Source organism: Myotis nattereri (assembly GCF_964212035.1).
Source record: "Myotis nattereri genome assembly, chromosome: 3".
Classification (NCBI taxonomy): Eukaryota; Metazoa; Chordata; class Mammalia; order Chiroptera; family Vespertilionidae; genus Myotis; species Myotis nattereri.
In genome coordinates, this window is record NC_138077.1 from 32899456 (window position 1) to 32911495 (window position 12040).

At 43.9% G+C, this 12040-nt stretch overlaps 1 protein-coding gene across 1 annotated transcript in view; it reads left to right on the forward strand.

Annotated features, from left to right (window-relative positions):
• The window catches only part of FNDC3B (fibronectin type III domain containing 3B), a 332113-nt gene that overhangs the window by 256243 nt on the left and 63830 nt on the right, over positions 1-12040 (forward strand). The window lies entirely within an intron of this gene.

The window sequence follows — 12040 nt, forward strand, 5'->3', positions numbered from 1 at the left end:
GTGTTTTGCTCTTCTCTGACTCATAAGTAGTGTCAGAGGAGTTGAGTGCTTGAATGGGAAACCTCAAGGGAATCCCAGGTGCTGCAGGAAATGGTACTGATTGCTCAGTGGTTGGCTTCCTCCCTTTTGAATCTGGGTTGGGTAGTGTCCTAGGCTGATTCTGAGAGGAGATGTGCGCAGCCTCAGAGGAAGTGCAGGAACTATTTCTGATGACCATCTATAATCAATAGGACCCTCTATGGCAGTGCTTCTCCACCTTGGCTGCACATGAGAATCACCTGGGAATCTTTTTAAAATCCTGATTTCTGGGCCTCGTCCTCCGGAAAGTCTGTTTCTTTGTTATGGGGTGGGGCCATAACATTAGTAACAAAGAAACAGAATTTCCGGAGGACGAGGCCCAGAAATCAGGATTTTAAAAAGATTCCCAGGTGATTCTAATGTGCAGCCAAGGTTGAGAACCACTGCTCTGTGGACTAGTGACCGTGAAATATTAAATGGTTTGTTTTTGGCCGCCTTCTGTTTTTCCCCTACTTGCTCTCCTTCCATCTTTTCCTTATTTCCACCTTAATTCTTCTGCCTTTCCGTTTCCTCTCTTTTTTCTCCCCCACTTTGTAATTCCTGCAGCTCAGCTTTATTGGAGATTCAGCTTCATTGATTCTCACCTACCATAGGCCTTTTGCCAACACAGAAACCCTTTTACTTTCTATGGCATAATATTCACTTTCTAGAAAAACTCTGTAAAGTACCCCTTGGAAACGGGATAATTGAAAGAACACCGTGATGAGGAGATGTGGATTCTATTCCAAGCTTTCAGCCAGGTCACTTGACTTCTCTGGTTCTCAGTTAGCCCTTCAGTTTATGTGTACTTTTTTTAAAAAATACATTTTTATTGATTTCAGAGAGGAGGGGGAGAGGGAGAGAGAGAAACATCAATAATGAGAGTCATTGATCGTTGCCTCTTGCATGCCCCACCCTGGGAATCAAGCCTGAAACCTGGCACATGCCCTAACTGGGAATTGAACCGTGACCTCTGGGTTCATAGGTAGATGCTCAACCACTGAGCCACACCAGCCAGGTAATTTATGTATACTTATATCATTTATGCTTCTAAAACCTGGTTAGTGGGATTGCATCTTCTGACAAGAGAATATTTTGGGATCCTTTTCACTGCTGTTGGTCTGTTTATTCATCATTTCAGCATTTATGGAGCATACCTCTCAGTTCATATACATATCATATGAATACTATTCACTGTTGTATTGAGAATCTATGATGTTGGAAAGATACTGTCCTTATTTGGATAGCTGAAAAAGCTAATGTCATGCTATCCTTCTATACTTTTGAACAGATACAAAGAAACAGACTTAGACTCATGCTTCTCAATTTGTTCCATCCATTAGCTAACTTTTTATAACTCCCTCCTGTTCCGTCTCCTTAAAAAGATTAAAAAATGGAATCATTGGGTTTCCTGGCAATGAGGAGAGTACAAGTAATGGTAACTAGTTCATTCCTGCCCATCCTATCATTTCAGAAGTCAAGTTTCTGATAGTCTGTGCTTCTAAAATTCTCAGCTAAGTTGGTGACCAGCAGGTCTGAAGGCAGGTGTGGCCCTAATGAGGAACAGAAACAGAACCATTACAGCACAGGAGAATGCTGGTACACCACCTCTCCTAAACCCGTTGCCATTAATGGCAAACCACTGTTCTGTAGAATTCACTTGGAAGTCACTCTCTGAGTTCTTCAATTAATAAAAACTGCTTTTGTCTATTCATAATTGTAACTAGGCAATCCCTCCGTTTTTAACCAATGTGGGAAGTCACTGTGACTGTGAGATGGTAATGAGCAACTAAAAATGGAATGCACAGGTGTCCTTGGCTTTTCTGCATTGCCCACCAGTTTCCATTTTCCCCTGAAACAGATCAGTTTTCATAACTTGCAAAGGTGTGGCCTTTGCTTGCCATGTCCCTGCACTGTGCTGACTAGGATGAGGTGTAGTGTGTACAGCCTTGGAGCCTGCAGTCTGGCCTTAAAATTTTGTAGATCTTCAGCCTCTGTTTGCTGCTTTAGGAGACCCCATTATGAGCAGCAAAAGAGGAGGCCATTTTCAAGGCCTTTTTCTACTTGACTGTTGAGAGTCATCATTGCCTTTCCGTTTCTTTCTGCTGACAATATGCCCCTGCCCTAAGTTTAATCTAGTACATGACATCGTTACTCTGAAGGCTGGCAGAAAGCAGGTCTGAAACCTTGTGATGGTTTCTTTCTCCTGCCACATTGGATTATTACACCTAGTGCTAATTTAAAAACAATCAACAAAAACACTTTTATGAATTGAGTTTTAGTTTAATCCAGAATTATGAGTAGGATAAGAGTTTCTTACTATTTTAACAGCAAAACAATGCTTAGATGCTAGAGTTAGAGAGATAGTGCTTACAGCTCACTCTCCCATGGACCTCCCTGAGCTGTTCCCTGTGACCTGCCATCCCCTCCGGCCATTCGAACTCGGCCCTCTATTGCCTCTCTGCTGGATGACACGTAGAGGTGGGAGTTTTTCTCCAAAAGAAGCTAAGGAGGAGGCTTGAGGATATAGAGGCCTCTATAGTAGGGATGGGCTTTTATGAACAAGAATCATGAACCTCTGCATAGATTTACACATAAAGCCTGCTCGGTCTAGTTTAAGGTATAACGATCTGTCCTTTTCCTTGAAAACTTGAATAAAAGTCAAGGAACAAAATTTCACAGTCAAATAGGAACTTTTTTTCCATTTTAGAAAACATAAATTCCATAAAGGAAGTATTTATGGAAACTTAACTTGTTGTGAGTTCTACTCCTAAGACATTGTTTTAAATCGTGCTGTGCAGAATACTAACTGCAGCCAGTTACTCAGCAAATGCTGGTCTCCTGAGGTCTTGCTGTGAATCTCTGGCGTGGATTCATAGCAATAAGATGTATCAACAATGTGGCGTTCGCCTAAAGAGCTATGGATTTGTAGTCTCTGTTTTGTCTCTAACTAGTCAAGCAAGTAATTTAACCCCCAAGCCTCAGCATCTCCACCTGAAAAATTATGTCATTTGTCACGCAGGTGGGTAAAGATTGAATGAGAGTCAGTGTAATGATTATTTCACGTCACCTAAGCACAAGTTGAGACCTGGGGGTAGAAAAGAAGTCTACAATTAGAAGGACTGAATGAAAGGAATGGGACATTCTTCTGTTGGGAATTTGATCAGGAACCGTGAGATTAGTGTCTCTGGTTTGCACTAAACAAAAACGGGCGTCATCGCTATATATAGATGTTCATTGCCACTAGCTTAGTTTCTGGACGAGACTGTAGGGAGAGTATGAAAGAACCAGAAAAACAGCTTCATGGGAATGTACTAGTGGAGTTCCCAAGAATCGTCCTCTTGTGTGACTCAGCTAGCCCAGACAGCAATTTCACACGTAGCTTTCCTGGTGACGAATGAGCCGACACAACGGTAAAACAGTGGACTGAGAATAAATAAATACTATAGAAATCGAGGGTGTATAATTTGAAATAAAAAGAGCAGAAAGGCCAGCAGCAGGTAGAGCCCATATATGCCACCAGGGCGTCAGCAAGCCCGTGGTGCCCAGTGGTCCTGCTGCAGAAACCTCTGTGGCAACCCCAGGCTGTCCCTTCCTGGACATCTAGTTCAGGAGGAGCCACCTTAGCTCATTTTAAGAATTGAGCTAGCCCATAGGAGGTACTGGGTTAACTAGTTTATTAATCAGATACCTTTAACTTAGGTATTGACTAGTTAGCATTGGTCATCTTTCGGAACTGTATTCACTTCCTCCAAGTGAATTTGCAATGGCTTTTCAGGTTAGACAGCAGCCGTCCCTGGGAGAGCCTGGAGTGCCAGGAGGCAGCCTGACACTGGGGCTCAGGGTTGAGGAGAGCCTCCCTGAGACCATGCAGCTGATGCTCTGTCTGAGGTGCCATGTGGCCTTACATGGCATATGGTGAACAATATGTCAGGCCCCTGGAGAAAACCAGGAAGGCCCATTCCCCAACCCATCCCCAGTGCCGGGGGTCGTTTGGTACACTGTCCATCAGAATCCGTCTTTCACACAGTGCCTTAAACCGAACCAGTACCTGGCAGAGTAGCTGTGTTTTGTCACATCACAAACCATCACTGCCACGTCTGAGAGTGCTTTCAGAGAACGGGGTGAATAGCTTCCCCATGTAGGTCCTGCCGAAGGAAGCTAGACAAAAAGGACTGTAACTCTGTGAGGTCCATAGGTGCCAAAGGCAGTACTGAGTTCAAAGGAGCCATCTCTCTCAGGGACCTCAGCCCCAGTCATCTGCACACCTAAAGCAGATTCTCTACCTGCTTTTTATCGCTTGTCACATGCGCAGGACAGAGTTATGTGTTTGGGCAGCAGAATGTGTGGGGAGCTTCCGGCTGAGTTACGCATACCCATCTTGGTCCTCATGTTTGTTGTGCTTGTTGGCTGCCAGATGGAAGGCAGCAGCCTGGGCTTGGCTAGATGATGGGCTGAGCCATCCAGCTCTCAGTTCACTTGTGACTAGTCCAGGCTGCCTGTTCCAACATCGCCACCTTGCTCCTCCTTTCCCTTCACTGGGACAGTCAACACATTGATCTTATCAAAGCAGTGACATCTGATCCACCCCATATATGCAGAGATATAAAGGAAAGGGCCTGGTCATCCTTGCCTGTTTCAGGTAGCTAAACCTCTCTCACTAATAGGAAAGACTGGCATGCTAGGGGATAAAATGAATATAGTGCTTACGTAGGAGCCCGCGACCACAGACTATCCCACCCCCTTTTCTTACCTTTGAAAGCTCCTCTGTGCCAGAGTGCTCAGTAAAATGAAAGAGGCAGCACAGAAGAGAGTGAGATTTGGCACAGGGAACCTTCAAATCCCCCCAGATGTGGAGTGTCTCCGCCTCCCTGTTATGAACCCTTCTTCTATATGGTTATGCTGCACATACATGCTCTTTTATTTCTCAAGCCAACATTTATCTTTGATGTTGCCTAGGGTCGGCCAGTGCTGGAACAACTTCTAAATATAGACGTCCTAGCAGACTAAATCTTCGAGCCTGGCAGTAGTTCAGTTGGCCAGTAAGCCTTATTTTTTATGTGATTTATCTTTGCCGTTTCTGACAGGTTGAACTATGCCTGTTACAGAGTGCCCAGCCCAGAATCACTCAGCCCCTGTCTGGACCCAGCAGCCATAGGCCACACAGCACATGACAACTGATCATCAAATTCATGTAACTCACTTAGCAGACAGTTATCAAGCCTGGTCAGAGCAGATCGAGAAGACAGCAGGCATGGCTGTGAAAGAACCTGTAAGAGGAGGAGGTCAATGGGAAGAAAACATCAGGAAGAGTAGAGCGGCAAAGGGAGCCTGTTCACCATCAGTTCTGATGCCCTGGTGTCGGCCATTCTCATGTTCTTGTGCCAAAAAGAGGAACAGGAAGGATCATTTCCAGTCTGTTAATTTGAAGTAAATTGAAAATATCAGCCAACCTCATCTATTACTGCCAGTTTGGGCAATGCCAGCATCCAGGGTCATAGTGCCAGGGTAATTGGAAATGTTAGCCAGAGCAGCCACATTCCCCGCAGTCTAGAGAATGACTCCTGGCAGGAAAACACTGTGGCCTGAATTAATTGGAGTGTGTGTGAGTTACATGTTAGAATTGGCCATTGATGCATTAATTCCTTAACAGGAAAACAACCCATTTAATTGATTCATCTTCCCAAGTACTGAGGATAGCTTTATAAAGATAGATAAGTTAATAAAAAGAAAAAGACTTGAAAAAAATTGTTTTCAGTCTTTCAGTTACTTAGTTCTACAAATTAAGTTACTTTTAAACATTTTAAACAAAAGATGAATCAATGGTCACATTTTTTTATCTTCTACAAAAATAATTGTTAGAATCTCTTCAGAGAGGCCTTATGTTGTGGGATGGTTTTGAGGGAAAAGGCCTGTGCTAAGTGCATGTGGGAAATAGAAGCCTTTATTTGGGCACACGGTAAACATTTGTGTGCTGGCTTGCACGCACACTTCCGCTCCCTCACCTCCTGGTCATTTGTAGTGCAGGAGGAATTTATAAAAGTTTACTGGGAACTTCATACTATACACATATATGGACATCAAGATAAAAGAGTGTAATATTGCATAACAAGTTACTCCCAAAACTTAATGGCTTAGTGCAGCCACCTCCTTATGCTCCTGGATTAGGGGAGGGAATTTGGACAGGACACTGGGGGAATGGCCTGTCTGGGTTCCTCAGTCGCTGGAGCGTCAGCCGGGAGGGCTCACTGAGATGCGGATCTTCTGGTTGGGTCTTCACTCACAAGTCTAGTGGTCACTCGTGGCATTGGGAGGCCCTCCTCCGGGGCTCCCTCAAGGCATGGCAGCCAGGAGGGAGTCAGAATCGCTAAAGTTAATGCTGCAGGGAAAAGACAGAAGCTTCACCTTTCAGATCCAGCCTTGGAAGTCACACAGCTGCATGTTCTCTCAGTCATGAGTGAGTCACAGCACACCCACATGAAGGGAAAGGCCTGTAGGTTTGGCTCCTCAATGGTCGGGAATCAAAGAATTTTGGGACGTGTCTAAAATCACCACCATGTGGCATAAGGCTTCTCTCGACTCTCTTAGTCATGAGAAACCGTTAATAAATATTTTTCCTTTATCTTTATATAGCACATATGGTGTGTTTGAGTAACTATGAGGTCATGAACTTTGAAAGTACAACATAACTCTTTTCCTGCTTCTGCTTCTTTTTCTGAGTGTTCTGGCAGAGGGAGAAGGAAGACATGTGTACCCAGAAATTCATGGGTGGATGGGACTCAGACCCTGTACCCAGTGTGGCTCCACCTCAGGGACACTGCTCTGCCCAGTTAACAGATGGAGAGGTCACTACCTGCTCCCTCAGTGGTAAGGAGAGGGAGCCCATGAGGCAAGCTGGACTCCTGACAGTTAATGCCTCCACCTCCACCTCCGTTGTTGCACTAGGAAGTAGGGGATGTGTCCTACTCCTTTGGGTGACCCACAGGACTTCAGCAAACTATTTATTTTTTTTTGTGGGGGGGAGCAGAGAAAATAAGAAATATGCTATAATTTTATGTAATAGCTATTTTTAAACTATAGATTAGAAAGTAATGGAAAATTATTCAAGTAGATCATTAAAGAGCAGAAAATAAAATAGAAAAATAGAGTGTATGTCCCTCACAATATTTAAACCCTTTTATATTTATAACTTAATTCCAAATATCATTTTAAACAATGAAGTAATGTTTACAAGGTTAATATCTTTGTCCCTGTGGTTATTAACACATCTTGAAAAATGTTTCCAAGAGTGAGTCATTCTCGGCTGTGCAGCCACATAAGTGTATTTCACATACTCCTCCAGCTTCCTTCCCTCACCCCTGCCTTTCCAAGACTGACAAAAAGTTGGAGGTGATTAACATTCTTCAGAATTTAGCAGGAACTTTGTTGGATCCAGAAGAACATCTGGATTCATTGTTATTAGACTTGTAACCAAATTCATGGCCCTTCTCGGAAGGGCGTGAGGATGAGGATGGAGCAGCAGAGAGGCAGGTGCTGACAGTGTGTAATTTTCTAAGTGTTACCAGGCTGGGCTTCCCCACAAAGGTGGTGAATCTAGAGCTGCAAGGAGGCCTTGCCCAGCAAGGATCAGGTAAATGAGATGTCCAGCCTAGGCCAGGTGAGCTCTGTGGGGACTAGAGTGCAGTTCGTAGGCATGGGCTGCCCGACACGTGCTATTGAGAATGGAGAGTCAGCCGGTCCATGGGGTCTAGAATGTAGAAGACATGCGAGGTGTTTTTGTCCAAGAATAAGAAAGAGGAGATCGAGGCAAAACTGGGGAGCTCCGGGCTGGGGAAGGGCTGGTCTGGTATATTGTGTGCACACCAGCCAGTTTGCTGGCATATCCAGCGCTTTCCTGGAGAGCAATTTTGACCGGAAGTAGAGGACATGTGTCCTGGGCCCTGGTTGGAAAGCAGTTCCATTTGTCTCAAGGCCCGGGTGCTGAATCGGTGCTCTCGGGCCCGGTCTGGGTGTGGGATGACAGTAGGTTAACAAGAACCATAAATTCAGTCATGTGAGAAGAGGAACACTCAACTGAAGAAAGTCATGCTTCACCTCACCCTAAATTGAGTGCTGTTTATCGACACACGGTTGCTTTGTACTTCAAGATTTCTTCACATTCTAGTGAAGATTAGCTTTGTCCTGGGATGAACTTAATGTGTGCTTGGGGATGCCCAACATTTGAAATGGAAACAAGCCAGGGAACCCTGACAGTTGGCCTTTGTGGCGTGTGGACACTGGCAGGGGAAAGTGGGGCCAGAACAAGGCTAGGCGTCCCATGGCTCATGTCAGATATAGCCCAGTGGCTAGGTCCACTCCAGAATGCTCACAGGTGTGGGCTTGAAGCCTCCGCTCCCCTTTTCTCAATTGGGGTGAAGTTTTCTTTCCTTCCCCAGGAGCACAGGAATTCAGGTGTTCATCTTAGACAGGTCTGACCCTGATTGCTCCCCTGCTGCAAACCTCATCTCCCAAGGTACCGAGAACCAGGGTGCTGCTGGGCAGCCAGGCTCCACTCTTTCCTGTGGACCAGCCAACTCCTGGGCCTTTTGAGACCCCATCCGTCACTCTCCTCTGTGGGTGGGACACACCACAAGTGACCTAGCAGCAGCGGTTGACCAGGACAAGGCTTGGGCCACAGATATAACTGCTTCCTATGTTTGGCCAGACTATTGATGACAGTAAGCCTAAAAACTGTCAGATTACCCATTTCTTCTTTTTCCCCAAATATATTTTTATTGATTTCAGAGAGGGAGAGGGAGAGATAGAAACATCAACGATGAGAGAGAATCATTGATCTGCTGCCTCCCGCACACCAGTAGGGACCGAGCCCACAACCTGGGCATGTGCCCTGATTGGGAATCTAACCGTGACCTCCAAGTTTATGTCAGTGCTCAACCACTGAGCAACATCAGCTGGGCTGATTATCCATTTCTTTCTTTTTTTAAAAAAAAATATATTTTTATTGACCCCTAGTTGGCTTGGCTCAGTGGATAGAGAATCGGCCTGTGGAGTGAAGGGTCCTGGGTTCGATTCTGGTCAAGGATACATGCCAGGGTTGTGGGCTCCATCCTCAAAGGCTGTTAAATCGCGTTGTTTGCCCATATCTTCAGAAAAAAATCACTTCTACTGTCGTGGTAAACAACCTGTTTCCCTATTTATAATGGTCTGGCCCTCTAGCAACTTCAGTGCGAAATTATAGCTAATTTGCTTACAAACGTCAGGTGGTCATAATAATCTGGCCACTCAGTGTATATCTTTGTATTGATTTCAGAGAGGAAGGGAGAGGAAGAGAGAGATAGAGACATCAATGATGAGAGAGAATCATTGAGCGGCTGCATCCTGCATACCACACACTGGGGATGGAGCCCGCAATCCCGGCATGTGCCCTTGACCAGAATCTAACCTGAGACCCTTCATTCCACAGGCCGATGCTCTATTCACTGAGCCAAACCAGCTAGGGCTGGTTTCCCATTTCTATTAGGATCATGTTTTAATGGGAAACTTTGCACAAGGATGATGTTAAATTATTAAAAAGTAAGTTTTCTTTCCAAGTAAAGCTAGTATATCTCAGTAATCCTGTGTAGCTTAAATTAGATTTTATTAGAACAGGGATCATGGCACAGTTTATAATCTCTCAGAATCATCGGGAAGTTATTATTTGCCATTTATAAAACTTCACTGACATTAACAGCATGGACATTTTCAATTTTGATAAACAGTGACTAAACATTTATGTTATTATTCCTATCAGTTTGTTTGAATCTTTCAATCTTCTAAAGCATTATATTTTTTTAAAAAAAATCCTATCTATTTCTGTCAACAAGAAGTGGATAATACTTTATTTATAAATGCTGTTCGAAACCTGGGCTTCCTCTTGGTTTACAAGCAGATTCTCAACATCACCTGTACCTTGAACTTGTACTTCAATGCCTAAGCCCCGGAGCTGTTCGTGGGAGACACTGCCCCGGTGATTCGTAAGCCATCAGATCGCTTCTCCGTCCTCGTTTGCTTACTTCTCAGCTGTCGATTACTGTGCCCTGCAATGACTTTTATGAATGTCTTTTTTCTTTCCAGATAGCCCTTTTAAAATAATCTCCATGGCATACATGAATATTTTACTCAAAGCTTCTTTCATATCTGAAATATTTTAACCTACTTTCCATTGTGTTTGCATTATTCTCAGTGACTTCTAAAAATTCACCAGTAGGCCTTACCTCTTTAACTCTGTGACCTATTTGTTTCTAAAACCTGATTCTAAGATTTCTGCAAATCTGGGTCTTTTCTCGTGTTTTTAAGGACTGTGCACGTAACACATCTTGGAAGGTAGTAAGATGGAAAATTTGGCATGCTTTGTCTAAACAAGGTGGAGTTTATTTAGCAGTTGTTCCTGATACTGAAGTAGAAATTGAAAATAAAAATGTTCGAAACATAGGAAATGTCTTAAAGGTCACAGAATGCCTCCCCCATCCCGTTCTCTAGTGAGCTCCTTTAAAAGAAGCCTAGTTCCCATCAGTGATGCCTCCCCACTCTTTTTTTCTCATTTAAATCACAGACAGCCTGGTTTTCACCATATTAAAGCAAATCAACCTAGTAAGGCACAGACTGACTTTTATTTACTGGCTGTAGTTCTAAGCACCAGAAATGGGCAAAGGAGTCCAAACAAAGAAATAGGAAAAATGAGGCATTGAAGGGGAGCCAGCTTTGGGTTTGGAAAGGATGAGGCTTCCGTGGCGGCAGGATGTGCCTTTCTTGCTCTGTTTACTTTGAGCTCAGAAATAGAGGAGAAAGAAGGTAGATCACGCTACAGCCTGAAAGGGATACAAAACATACCAGGGCATAGAGTGTAATCAGACACTGGATGTAGTTATGCAAATGTATGTAGAATAAATCGTCTGCAGCAGCCTTAATACTCAAGGTTAAAGTAAGCAGAATGGCACAGTGACTTTACTCAAGTAGCAGTGGAAAAATGCTAGGCTTTGCTGTTTGCACCCGAATGTATGTTGAACCCTGATCAAATAAGCTTCGGATCTTAAAGACTAATAGTACTTCTCTCCCTCCCTGGGGTGACACCAGTTTGCTCTGGATGGGGAGGGAGAGGGTTAGTTTGAGGATGAATAGAGCATGGTTGTTTTTAGTCTCTTCACCCTAGTGACGCTTCAAGCTAGTTGTGTGTTTAGTTTATTTTTAATTAAACTATACCTGGAATGTGTTTTAATGGTAAGAATTTGGAGGCCTACTTAAAGGAAGGAAATGCTTGAATTTGCTAAGGAGAAAAATGTGCTTTCTTCTTTCTTTATAGAATAAATTGAGAACTTCAAACATATTTCTGAGGGCCCTGGGCACAACCATCTGATTAGAATGCTAAGATACATTCAGCGTTAGCAGGTGGTTTTCTTTGCAAGAATATAGATAAAATACTCTGGATTATGGCTATGAAATATTTGTTGTATCAAACTGCTGATGTGAGTATTTCATGCCTTGGAGCATGGCACACCACAGTTAAGGTTTTGTGTTTTTTTTCTTACTCACTGGTCTATTAAGAGAACCCACTGAAGTGTTTTCTTTTCACTTCAAGGAATTTGAAGCATCATGTAAAGCTAGGAAGGCATTAAAAACGTATTTCCAGCCTCATGAGACACTGAAGAGTAGCTGTAACACATATAAATGAATTCGGCCAATGTCCTAAGTACTTATCAGACATTCATCTCACCTCTACAAGCATTGATTGAGCTCCCAGGTTGTCCAAAGAACTGTTATGAGAAAAGCAGATGTGGACGAGATGGTTCAAAGGCATGTGACCAATACTTAGAAATCAGTGAGCAGGTAGCTCACCATCGCTGGAATGTGCACGTGTGGAGGCTGGTGGCTGCTGCGAGGCTGGAGAGGAGAGGAGGACTGGGGAGGCTGTCTGTGGTGGCCCGAGCTGCGTAGCCTGGCCCTCAGG